A 14,328-nucleotide genomic window follows, 5' to 3' on the forward strand; every position below is an offset into this window, starting at 1 on the left:
GCACCGAAACAAAGGGACCTTCAAACCACGTCGATAGTCAAGTTCCCATATGTCCTGTATATAACCATAATATGTTTCCTTTCCCGTCTTGGTTTCTGCATCAAAGCGGACACCACTGTTTTGGTTGGTGCTCTTCTTATCTTGGGCGATCGTGTAAAATGTATTACCATTTATCTCGTACCCTTTGAAAGTCATTATATTCGAAGATGGTAATTGGGACAGCAAGTACATGTCATCTTCAATAGAGGTGTCATGCATGGTACGTGCTTGCAACCAGCTGGCGAAACTCCTGGTTTGTTCACGTGTAATCCAGTCATCAGACCGCTCCGGGTGTTTGGAGCGTAGCAAATTCTTGTGTTCATCCATATACGGAGCCACCAAGGCGGAATTCTGTAGAACTGTGTAGTGTGCTTCAGTGAGAGAATGTCCGTCCATACATATTATTTGTTCCCCTCCTAGCGTGCCTTTTCCATCCAGTCTGCCCTTATGCCGCGATTCAGGAACACCAATCGGCTTAAGGTCAGGAATAAAGTCAATACAAAACTCAATGACCTCCTCATTTTGACGGCCCTTGGAGATGCTTCCTTCTGGCCTAGCACGGTTATGAACGTATTTCTTTAAGATTCCCATGAACCTCTCAAAGGGGAACATATTGTGTAGAAATACAGGACCCAAAACGTTAATCTCTTCGCATAGGTGAACTAGGACGTGCGTCATGATGTTGAAGAAGGATGGTAGGAACACCAACTCGAAACTGACAAGACATTGCACCAAATCATTCTGTAACCTTGGTATGATTTCTGGATCGATTACCTTCTGAGAGATTGCATTGAGAAATGCACATAGCTTCACAATGGCTAATCGAACATTTTCCGGTAGAAGCCCCCTCAATGCAACCGGAAGCAGTTGCGTCATAATCACGTGGCAGTCATGAGACTTTAGGTTCTGGAACTTTTTCTCTGCCATGTTTATTATTCCCTTTATATTCGACGAGAAGCCAGACGGTACCTTAATACTGAGCAGGCATTCAAAGAAGATTTCCTTCTCTTCTTTGGTAAGAGCGTAGCTTGCATGACCCTGATGTATGCCGTCTTTTCCGTGCATACGTTGCTGGTCCTCCCATGCCTCACGTGTATCTTCTGTCTTCCCATACACGCCCAAGAAGCCAAGCAGGGTCACACAAAGATTCTTCGTCACGTGCATCACGTCGATTGCAGAGCGGACCTCGAGGTCTTTCCAATAGGGTAGGTCCCAAAATATAGATTTCTTCTTCCACATGGGTGCGCGTCCATCAGCGTCATTCAGAACAGGTTGTCCACCAGGACCCTTTCCAAAGACCACCTTCAAATCCTTGACCATATCATGTACATCAGCACCAGTACGGTGGCGAGGCTTCGTCCGGTGATCCGCCTCACCTTTGAAATGCTTGCCTTTCTTTCTTACGGGATTCCTGCTCGGAAGAAATCGACGATGTCCCAGGTACACATTCTTATTAGCCAAATATATACTATCGGTATCGTCCAAACAGTGCGTGCATGCGCGGTATCCCTTGTTTGTCTGTCCTGAAAGGTTACTGAGAGCAAGCCAATCATTGATGGTCACGAACAGGAACGCCTTTAGGTTAAATTCTTCCCCCATGTGCTCATCCCACGCACATACACCTGTTCCATTCCACAGTTGTAAGAGTTCTTCAACTAATGGCCTTAGGTACACATCAATGTCGTTGCCGGGTTGCTTAGGGCCTTGGATGAGCACTGGCATCATAATGAACTTCCGCTTCATGCACAACCAAGGAGGAAGGTTATACAAACATAGAGTCACAGGCCAGGTGCTATGGTTGCTGCTCTGCTCCCCAAAAGGATTAATGCCATCTACGCTTAGACCAAACCATATGCTCCTTGCGTCATCTGCAAACTCCTTCCCGTACTTTCTTTCGAATTTTCTCCACTGCGACCTGTCAGCGGGTACTCTCAACTTTCCGTCTTTCTTACAGTCTTCTCTGTGCCATCGCATCGCCTTGGCATGCTCTTTGTTTTGGAACAAACGTTTCAACCATGGTATTATAGGAGCATACCACATCACCTTGGCAGGAATCTTCTTCCTGGGGCGCCGGCCCTCGACATCACCAGGGTCATCGCGGCTGATCTTATAGAGCAATGCACCACATACCGGGCAAGCTTTCAAATCCTCGTACTCACCGCGGTAGAGGATGCAATCATTAGGGCATGCATGTATCTTCTGCACCTCTAACCCTAGAGGGCAGACAACCTTCTTTGCTTCGTACGTACTCTCGGGCAATTCGTTGTCCTTCGGAAGCATATCCTTTATCATTACCAGCAACTTTCCAAATCCCTTGTCAGATACACCATTCTCTGCCTTCCATTGCAACAATTCCAGTGTGGTGCCCAGCTTTTTCTTGTCACCTACGCAATTCGGGTACAACAATTTTTTGTGATCCTCTAACATGCGCTGCAACTTCTTCTTCTCCAAATCACTTGCGCAGTTTCTCTTTGCATCGGCAATGGCCCGACCTAGATCATCAACGGGCTCATCTGATGCCTCTTCTTCAGCTTCTTCCCGCATTGCCGGCTCAGCTTCTTCCCGCATTACCGGCTCAACTTCTTCCCCCATTGTTGTATCATCGTATTCAGGGAACCCATGGCCAGGATAGCTATCGTCGTCCTCTTCTTCTTCATTGTCTTCCATCATAACCCCTCTTTCTCCGTGCTTGGTCCAAACATTATAATGGGGCATGAAACCGGACTTAAACAGGTGGACGTGAATGGTTCTTGACGTAGAGTAATTGTGACCATTCTTACAGCGAGCACATGGACAAGGCATAAAACCATCCGCCCGCTTGTTTGCCTCAGCCGCAAGCAGAAAAGTATGCATGCCCTCAACGAACTGGGGAGAGCATCGGTCGTCGTACATCCATTGCCGGCTCATCTTCATTACACAACACCGAATAGACCAAATTAATACAAGTTCATACATAAAGTTCATACAACACTTAAATGCAACAAACAAATAACTCTCTAGCTAAAGCATTTAAATGCAACAACAAATACGATCAAGATCGTAACTAAGGTAACAATGGATCCAACAGCATAATGATACCAAGCCTCACTATCGATGGCATATTTTCTAATCTTTCTAATCTTCAAGCGCATTTTCTCCATCTTCATCTTGTGATCATCGACGACATCGGCAACATGCAACTCCAATTCCATCTTCTCCCCCTCAATTCTTTTCAATTTTTCTTTCAAGTACTCGTTTTCTCTTTCAACTAAATTTAACCTCTCGGCAATAGGGTCGGTTGGAATTTCCAGTTCACATACCTCCTAGAAAAAATTTCTATGTCAACTTGATGGGCATAATTTGTCATAAACACGAAATGCAACTAGTTCTAAAGAGAATATACATACCACATCCGAATCATAACAAGGACTAGGGCCGACGGGGATGGATATCAAAACCATGGCACTATATGTATAACAAACAACGTACGGGTAAGATAATTATACGAGTAACTATATATCCAAATCACACAAACATCAATTTTTATATAAAATTTCATGAACTAGAGGCTCACCACAAGGTGGTGCCGGCGACGGGACGGTGCGGGCGATCGACGGTGGCTACGATGGAGATTTAGAAGGCACTAAGTAAACCACACCTACATATGCAAACTAAGTGTTATTTTTGACCTCAAATTGCATATAAATCAAATACTAGCACATATATATATATATATATATATATATATATATATATCCTCCCAAATTACTAAACTCACAAATTAATCACTATATAAAGCATTGCAAGAGCTAATCTAGCAATGAGAGATGAAAGGACAATTGCTAACCTTTGTGATCATTTGAATGGATGGGGGCCTTCAAATCTTGACAAATTTTGGGCAAAATGTGTGATGAGCTCGAGAGGAAGAGGGGAAGAACAGAGAGGAGAGGGGAAAGGGGAAGAACAGAGCGAGCTCGGGTGGACGAAGGGTTTATGTAGGACGACCTTTAGTACCGGTTCGTGCCAAGAACCGGTACTAAAGGGGCTGGAGGGGCACCTGTCTGACAACATCCTGCCACCACTCTCATTAGTACCGGTTCGTGGCACGAACCGGTAATAAAGGTTCGCCACGAACCGGTACTAATGAAAGCGGCCCGGCTAGCCGTTGGAACCGGCACTAATGTATACATTAGTGCCGGCTCAAATACAAACCGGCACTAATGTGCTTCACGTTTCACCCTTTTTTCTACTAGTGAATTGATGTGCTCTATCTACAATAGCGCTTTCCTGCAATTGTGAAGCTTGCCATGAGACGTTTGCCGATGTGGTTCCACCGTAATAACCTGCGATCATGGTATCAGTTGGTCATTGCATGGCAACTGTAGTTTGTTCAACATGGCACATGTTGTGGTCCAACCATGCCACACAGATTTGTTCACACTTTTTCATCCACGGTTGTTTATACATTGCAGTTACATTTGATTATACATGGCAACTGCAGTTGTCCAGGCATGGCAACTGCATCTGTCAGATATGTTCCTTTCTCCTAACTCACTGTCCACAACTTCACTTGCATGCACTCACCTGCGTACGACGTTGATGGCAGGTACATGGTTGCCGCCTGATGCCACGTGCTGCATGAAGGTCCTACATTTTTCCGACATAACTCGTGAGTCTTTTGCCATCCTTGCAAGTTTAATTTGATGTCCACAACAGTAAGTTTCTTTTTTGTATGCGTTACCTTGATTTGCCACATTAGCTAGCTGAAGTTGGTTGCTCGTACATTTGTCAGCGTTAGCGCCCTGTGACGAAACTTGCCATGCCGCCCCCTGATTGTGGTTTGGTCATAAGAACCTGCTAAAAATTAGTTTGTAGGACATAAGTAGAATGACATCTTCATTGTCACGAACATGGCAGCTGTTTCTTCTTTGTTTGTCATGCATCGTACCGATGCCCGCGTAGTGCTCTAGTAGTGGCAGCAATGGCCCTGAAGAAATGAGTTGATTGTACTCTGCTGCATCCCAAGGTGGCGTTTCCGGCCTTTGAGAAAGCCAAGGATCAGTGCCATCTTTGTGATTCATTCTTCTGCTTTCTTTTCTGCCACTGTGTTTTTAGTCACTGCATGAACAAGAACGCATCAACAATCCACAAAAAGCATTCTTGCTGTTTGCACGTAGAAGATAACACGGCAATCTCATAACATTTCTTGCGTATGCAACCTACACCTCATGGCAAGTAGGACATGCACATCCATTCTCTTTTCTGAATTCTGGATGCCAGCTATCGTTTTGAAGCGATGGCAACGGACAACAAAATAGGATGGCAAGCAATAAGATAACATGGTGGCAACTACGGACAACGATAGATGGCAACTGACGTTATATACAAGTGGCAATTATTTTTCCTCCCTCCTATGCCAAATTCCTCCTTTCTCTCCCTATTTACAGTGATTCCTATGCATGCTCCATTACCAACTACTCGCACCAAGACAACCCAGAAGCTTGGCACAACTCTAGCATAGTATATGGCAGATCTGGCGTATGTTTGGTGGGCAAATGGAAAGACACACAAATTCATGGGGTGTTTGCCCTGATAGCGTTGATCCAGTCGCCATCTTCGTGGGCAAATTTGCATTTTCATATTTCTTGGCAGAAGAAGGTCGAGAAACAGAAGGAGATCGGAGATCCACCTGTTTTAGCTCGTCATCTTGGGATGGCGGGGTTGGGGTGGGAGGGGGGGTGGTTAGCGATGGGAAGGAGCTATGGATCCTCTCTGGTTGCCATGGCAACCCGAGAAGGAAGGCGATGGAGGTAGGGGATCGAGAGTTGGGAGACAATGGCGGCAGGGCGGACTGGGGATTGGAAGGAGCCCGAGACGGCTGGCGTGCTGGGTCGTGCGGGCAGTGCGGTCGTCTGGCCCGGACGTGTGGGCGGTTTTGCCACACACTGGACGTGCGGGCTGTGGCGGCGCGTGCCCGGACGCGGTCGTGCGGGCGGGTTCTTCTCGATGCCACACGAGGCGTGCGGCACAAACCACCCGATACACCACACGTGTGGCAGTTATCGGCGTCCAAAGAAAAACACGTGCAGATCTGGTATTCAGTTGGAGGTTTCCAACTCTGGACATTTTCTTTGAAGAGAAAAACAGCAAAAAAAAGCTTTTCGGTTTGGAGTCCTTGCCATTCACGTTTTTGGAAACCAAGTAAAAAAAGTGCTAACCAATTTGTGTGATTGGAAAGAGATCTGTCGTGTTCGATTGGAAAAAAAGTTGGGAGAAAAAAAAGAGACCGATCTGCAGAGAGATTGGATCGGACAAAGAAAAAGGGAGAGAGAGAGGAGGAATTAAAGGCTTCAGCCGCATCTTTTGGAAAGAAGTAAAAGAAAAACAAATCTGCCATAACAAAAGAGAGAGAGCGCTGATTGGTTTACTTCAACAGAGGAAAGAGAGGTTGGCGAAATAAAAGGAACAGAGGGAGAAAGTTTCCTTTGGTTATTAGATATACGTAGAAACAAGTCCCATGAATTTTGGAACAGCCAAAAAAAAGAGGGGGAATTAAAGAGTCCAGATTCGGTTGGAGGTTTCCATATTCTGGACGTTTCTTAAAAAAAAGACTGCTGATATTATGGAAACTTGGATCCGCTGCTGATTTGGTATCTTTTGGTAGTGGAAAGTTTGGACGTGTCAATAGGAAAGACGTACAAACAAAAGGTACAGAACATATTCCTATGGGAAACGTTTCACAACGGCGCGCCGGCCGAACGATTCGGCCGGTCACGTCGCGTGCGCTCAATCAACCTACATGTATCGTGCGTCTATCCCACGTATGTTTTTTCTTTGTCTTCTCTTCTTCCTTCCACCTCAACCAATCAACTCCCATCCTCTTTCCCCGGCAAGCACCAACAGCCTCGTGTGCAGCCGTGCGCTCACTCGCGGCCGCTGCAAATCAGCGCAGAAACCCAATCCCATGACATTTTTGCTGCAACCTCATCGCCATGGCAGCGCCCCGTGCCTGTCGCCATGCCCACGCATGATGGGGGCCAGGACCAGATGCTGCAAGCTGCAAGCCAAGCGGTGCGACGAACGACGACCGGAGATTCGACTGACACCGTGGACAAGAATTGCAACTATTGACAGAAATGTTTCAACAGTAGATATTAAAGTTTCAAGCATAGTTGGTTTTTGCTACTACATGCGAAGATTTTTGCTACATCCATCAAGATGGAGCTGAACCTCGCGACGGCGGCGGCGGCGATTTGCTGCAACCGTAATATGTTTTTGCTACTACCGACGAAGTTTTTTGCTACATCCATCAAGGCGGAGTTGTGACCTCACGACGGCAACGATGGTGATTTGCTGCAACCATAGTCGTGTTTTTGCTACGACCGGCATGTTTTTTTGCTACATCCATTCGATGGTGTTGATTGACTGGTGGGCGTCATCGACACAATTCCGTTTAGTGAGCATCAACGGCGAGGGGCGGCGGTGGAGCTACAACCAGAGCTACAACCGCCAGATGCTACAACCGTGTTGCAAAATTGCTACTACCGGTGCCCCATCGAGCTACAACGCCATCGCGGTTTGCTGCATCTCACGACGGATGTATGTTTTGCTTGAACCGACACTCAATTTTGCTGGAAGGCTGCGAGCAAGATGTTACAACGGTGAGGTGCTACGAGCGGTGACGAGCGCGCCGGCGAGCTGCGACCGTCGCCACTGGAGCTACAACCGTCGTCGGCGGAGCTGCAACCCCGCGGGACGCCGATGCTTCATGTGTGGAGGTGGCGATGAGGACGGCCGGAGAGGGCAGCGACCGACGATAAGGACGAACGGCGAGGGCAGCGACCGGCGACAAGGACGGCCGGCGAGGGCAGCGACCGGTGACGAGGACGGCCGGCGAGGGCGGCCCCTGGAGAGCACGTGCAACCGGCGAGACAAAGGGAAGCAACGAGATCCAGGGAGTCTTTTTTCCGTACGTGCTCGTGAGGAAGAAGCGGATCGAACGGTTATGCGCACCCAAATCGGATGGCTGCGGGCCAACTGGCCCAAATTTGGGCCGGTGCGCCGGCGCCTATCGCTGCCCTATTCCTATCGGGATCTGCGCCCACAAAAACAAATAGGCAAGTGCCTTGGTGTTTGGCATCTAGCTGATTTTGTGGGATGCTTGCTTAGGGCGTTTTGATTGGGAAAAAAAGAAACAAGAGAAGGGATGTGCACGTGATGTTGCCTAGGTCCTCATCATAAAAAAAATCTCTTGGCTGATTCGGTTGTGTTTCTCACGAAAAAAACAGCCTGTGCAGTTTTTCTTTAGAGAGAGAGAAAAATGCAGCGGTTGACTTGATCCCTTAGTGGTGTTGGCTTCAAAAGACAAAGCAAGACTAGCTAATTGAAGGAGTGGTACGTGACTAATATACTTGTGCCTCAAAGTTAACTTGGATCAGAGAGAGGGCCACAAGATTTCTCTGCTGCCTCGTTGGTTTTTTCGTGTTAGCCACATATTTTGATTGCTCTATTTTTGAGGATCTTTATTTCCAGCCACATCCATCGTCGTGTGTGCCATTATAAACACATTTTTTTCAGTGGATCATCGTGAATTCATTTGTGTCATAGGCTCGCATCTCTAGTACAGTCATGCCTAAGACTAGCACTCGACCACTTTGAGCAAATTTTCAGCTTGCATTAATTAACGTGGTTGTAGCATTTTTTACCACATATATCAAGCCAACTGTAACGCCCCAGATATACTTTCCATATTTGTACTCCAACTCTTGCCGTCTCCGGCGCTAAGTTATATTTATTTCTCGGGTTGGGTCTTTGTCTCCGTGTGTTGTTTTTCTTTTTCGTGCATCTCTTATCATGTCATCACGTGCATTGCATTTGCATACATGTTCATCTCATGCATTCGAGCATTTTCCCCGTTGTCCGTTTTGCATTCCGGCGCTTCGATCTCCTCCGGTGGTCATTTCTAGTCTTCTTTCGTGTGTGGGGTTTAAACATTTCCGGATTGGTCCGAGACTTGCCAAGCGGCCTTGGTTTACTACCGGTAGACCGCTTGTCAAGTTTCGTATCATTTGGACTTCGTTTGATACTCCAACGGTTAACCGAGGGACCGAAAAGGCCTCGTGTGTGTTGCAGCCCAACACCCCCCAAATTTGGCCCAAAACCCACCAAACTCTGCTCCTTGTCCTAGAGCGTTCGATCACGATCGTGTGGGCGAAAACCGCACCTCATTTGGACTCTCCTAGCTCCCTCTATGCCTATTTATACCCCCTCCATTCGGATCTCTTCTTCCCCCGTCCGAAACCCTAGTTAAAAAAAACAGATCCCTCTTCCCCGCGCCGGGCCGGACGTGTCCGCCCGCGCCGGACGTTGTCCGCCCCGCCGCCGCACCCACTCACGCGCCGCCACGTGGGCGCGCGCCCACTTCGCCGCCGCCGGCCCGGGAGGCCCAGGAGGGGCCCCCGCGGCCCAGATCCGCCGCGCCGCCACCCGCCTCCTCTCCCCCCCGCGCCCGGCGACGCCCTCCGCCGACTGCCGCCGCGCCGCCGCGGGCCCTCGTCGCCGGCGAGCTTCCCCGGGCGCCCGAGCCGGCCTCCTCGCCCGGCGCCGCCCCGTCCGACGCCCTCCGCCGCCACGCGCCGCCCCGGGTCGCCGGATCCGGCCCCCGGCGACCACCTCCTCCACGCCGGCGAGCTACCCCGGCGCCCCTCCACCTCTCTCCGGCCGCCGCGCCATCGCCGGCATCGTCTGTGGCCGCGAGATCGGATCGGGAGCGGGTAGCTACAGTAAACCCTAGCGCCCCCCCCCCCGTTGACTTTCTCCCTCTCCCATTATATTTTTTCTTGCTACTTTGACTGCTTGTATCTCCGCAACCGTAGCTCCGTTTTGGGCATATGATATATCAAAATCTTCGCCTCGACATGTACATCATTTCATTCCATTGCATCATTTGCATTTGAGGTCATCTTGATACCCAAAATGCTGTTAGAAGGAGGCTTCGTGAGTTAAATTGCAGATCCGTTAGTTCATCATGCACTTTTGTCATTTTTGCTATGTTTAATTCGTGCATGATATGCCTGTGCCCCTTTGGGATGTATTGTGAAGCATTTTGTCTTCTTTCCAGAGGTGCCACCCATGTATTTTTAGGATGTGTGTGTTGTCTTGTGCAAGCTTGCGAAGTAGGGTACCTGAGAATGCAGATTTCAGGGACTTAGTGATTTTCACTAAGTCTGGGATATTTTAGTTCATGATGCTATATGTCCAGCTTGTTTCCTAGCGATCCGTGCCTCTTTTGAGGATGATCAGTAAGGGAGTTTTGATATTTAAGTTATGCTCTATCCATCCATGTCTTTGTTGGCATATGTGGAGTGCTCTAGGTTGACTCAATCGAGCTCAACTTTTGCTTCGTTGTTAATCTGGGCAGATCGTCAACTTGTTTGCGGTTTTGCCGATGCTACCGTTAGTGTTCCATGCATGCTATGCCTTCGTTCTTGCCATGTGTAGCTAGCACTTTGTGCCTTCTTGCTGGTTATATGCTTTCCTTGCCATGACTTGCACCGTAGTGAGTGCATCGAGCTCGTTTGCATGCCTTCGTGAGTTAAATTTCAGCATGTCTCAGTTTTCACTAAGTCTGAAAACTGATTGTGTTCGAGCGATGTTCGTGAGCTCGGTAGAGTATTTTGTGAACCCTTTTGGCCCCAGGTCACTTTGGGTGTTTTATTAAGCTTGTTGAGTAGCTCCATGCCATGTTCTTACTTGTCATGTTCAGGTTTTCTATCATGTTGTTTTGCTGCTCCGAAGAGAGCATCGTGATCTGAAATTTCAGACTAGTGTTAATTTCACTAAGTCTGAAATCTGTTTTGCATTTGCGTTTTAGCCATGCTTGTTTGAACCTCTTAATGGATGAATTTGCCTATGGCTCAGTGCTAGTGTTTTGTCAACCATCTTGTGTACTTCACTGCCATATATTTTGTTTTCATGTTTGGTGGCTGTAGCATGTTCATTTCGTTGCATTTAGATGCCTACTTGCTGTAATCGCAGACCGGTGTCATATCTTAAAACGCTTGCCATTTCTAAACCGTAACTCCGATTCCAATGATCTTTATATCGTTTTCAAGCGATTTCATCCCCTCTATCCAGTGGCACACTTGGTTTTCCAAGTTGATGCCAGGTTCATGCATTTCCTGTCATATCTTGCATTTTGCATCCCGCATCGCATCCCGCATAGCATATCGTCATTTCATCATATTGCTTGGTCTTGCCCGTGGTTGATTGTATCCTTGTTGCTTGTTTGTCTTGTTGGGTAGAGCCGGGAGACGAGTTCGCTACCGAGGAGCCCGTTGAGTTCGCTTGTGAGGATCCAGTCAACTCTGACAACTGTGCAGGCAAGATGATCATACCCTCGAAATCACTACTATCTTTGCTATGCTAGTTTGCTCGCTCTTTTGCTTTGCCAATGCTACGATGCCTACCTTTTGCTTGTCAGCCTCCCAATTGCCATGTTGAACCTCTAACCCACCTTGTCCTAGCAAACCGTTGATTGGCTATGTTACCGCCTTGCTCAGCCCTTCTTATAGCGTTGTTAGTTGCAGGTGAAGATTGGAGCCGTTCCTTGTTGGAACATTTATTTACTTGTCGGGATATCATTATATTGCTATGTTATCTTAATGCATCTATATACTTGGTAAAGGGTGGAAGGCTCGGCCTCTCGCCTAGTGTTTTGTTCCACTCTTGCCGCCCTAGTTTCCGTCATATCGGTGTTATGTTCCCGGATTGTTGCGTCCCTTACACGGTTGGGCTATAATGGGAACCCCTTGATAGTTCGTCTTGATTAAAGCTTTTCCAGCAATGCCCAACATTGGTTTTACCATTTGCCACCTAGCCTCTTTTCCCTTGGGTTTCCGGAGCCCGAGGGTCATCGTATTTTAGCCCCCCTTGGGCCAGTGCTCCCTCTGAGTGTTGGTCCGAACTGAGCTGCCTGCGGGGCCACCTCGGGGAAACTTGAGGGTTGGTTTTACTCGTAGCTAGTCTCATCTGAGTGTGCCCTGAGAAAGAGATATGTGCAGCTCCTATCGGGATTTGTCGGCACATTCGGGCGGTGTTGCTGGACTTGTTTTAACCTGTCGAAATGTCTTGTTGTACCGGGTTACCGAGTCTGATCGGTGTGTCCCGGGTGGAGGTCTATTCCTTCGTTGACCGTGAGAGCTTGTCATGGGCTAAGTTGGGACTCCCCTGCAGGGATTGATCTTTCGAAAGCCGTGCCCGCGGTTATGGGCGGATGGGAATTTGTTAATGTCCGGTTGTAGATTACTTGAATTAAACTTAATTAAAATGAATCAACCGTGTGTGTTACCGTGATGGCCCCTTCTCGGCGGAGTCCGGGAAGTGGACACGGTGTTGGAGTTATGCTTGCGCAGGATGTTCCTTTAGTTTCTCGCTCGTGCTTCGCCTTCTCTTCTCGCTCTCTTTTGCGTATAAGTTAGCCACCACATATGCTAGTCGCTTGCTGCAGCCCCACACATATTTGCCTTATCCATTCCTATGAGCTTAAATAGTTTTGATCGCGTGGGTGTGAGATTGCTGAGTCCCTGTGGCTCACAGATACTACAACTCCAGATGCAGGTCCAGGTGATTCCGCTCCAGGTGACGAGTACGAGCTCAAGTGGGAGTTCGACGAGGACTCTCAGCGTTACTACGTGTCTTTTCCGGATGATCAGTAGTGGTGCCTAGTTGGGGTTATCGATTCAGGACCTTGTCGCATGTTGGGTTCTTTTCTATTTTGGCGCCGTAGTCGGGCCATGAGTGTTTGTTTGATGGATGTTATTTATGTACTCTGATGTGACGTGGCGAGTGTAAGCCAACTATGTTATCTTCCCCTTTTATTATATATTACATGGGATGTTGTAATGATTGCCTGACTTGCGACATTGCTTTCAATGCGGTTATGCCTCTAAGTCGTGCCTCGACACGTGGGAGCTATAGCCGCATCGAGGGCGTTACAAGTTGGTAATCAGAGCCATCCCCGACCTTAGGAGCCCCATTGCTTGATCGTTTTTAGCAGCCGAGTTGTGTCTAGAAAAATGTTTTGAGTCCTTAGGAATTATATATCGGAGAACTTAGGAATTCTTTTTACTTCCCAGTCTCATCATCGCTCTGGTAAGGCATCCTGGCGTAGAGTTTTGACTCTTCTCTTCTCAAATTTCACTAAAATTTTTTTTAGGATCACGCGAGTATCTTGGTTTTGTTCCGATGGTTTTGTGACGAGAACATTGTTCTTGGTGCCTCCTGTCTTTAGGGGTTGTGGCAGTGTCCCGGGGAGTTGAGCTCCGAGGTGTTGTCGTCACAATTTCATCGTTGCAATTCTGGTATACTTGAGATATGTTCGCCGACATCGAAAATCTCTTTTATGCAGTTCGTTGGTGAGATAACCTCGACGCCACCCAGTACTGGGGCGGGAGTTCGGGAGTATCGCCATAACTTGTATAACGGATGCTTTTCGAAGGTTGAGGTAGATGGTTTCCGAAGTTTTCCTGGTTATGTGTTGAAGGATGGATACAGCTGGATGTAGGATTTGCTAGTTTGGGTGAGATATTGTGCTTCCCCTGTATCCCCAACACCTGATTGCATAACCGGAAAGGTTCGGGAGTTTCATAGGTGGGAATTCTAGTAGCTCTAGTTCTTCTTCCACGGATATTGGTTTGAGATTGGGATTTCTTACCGATTATTCGTTCTTGATCCGTACCTTGTTGATTTATTTCTCTTCCTTAATTCTTCGTGGCTTCTCAATTTATGGATATGTGATCATTTGAAGAGGAATGCATTCGTTCATTTTGTTCGGATGTGAAGACTATATGTTGCAATTTTCATTCCGTTGGATTCAGCTTCTATATTGTTGTCTATCTATGTGCTAATGGTGGTCAACCTCTTCAGGATGGCTCCTCCAACGCGCACGACTCCGAATCCTAATCCGCCTCCACCTCCGCCTCCTCCGGAAGCATGGCAAGCTGTGATGGCCGCTACTAATGCAAACACACAGTTGATCATGCAAATCCTTCAAGAGCGCAATCAAGGCAGTCAAGGGAATCAAGGCCATAATCAGCACCACTTTGCTACTCTGAACCAGTTCCTTGCTAATGGCCCAAAGACGTTCAGCGGTTGTGTTGAGGCTACCGATGCTGACGATTGGCTAGTGGATCTGGGCAAGCATTTTGAATGTAGCAACGTCAGGCCTGAAGATTTCGTCAAGTTCGCTTCTTTCCAGCTCAAAGATCAGGCTGCAGAGTGGTTCCAGCAGTACAAGGATTCCAGAGGTGG

The sequence above is a fragment of the Triticum aestivum genome, chromosome 2A (assembly GCF_018294505.1).
Source record: "Triticum aestivum cultivar Chinese Spring chromosome 2A, IWGSC CS RefSeq v2.1, whole genome shotgun sequence".
NCBI lineage: Eukaryota > Viridiplantae > Streptophyta > Magnoliopsida > Poales > Poaceae > Triticum > Triticum aestivum.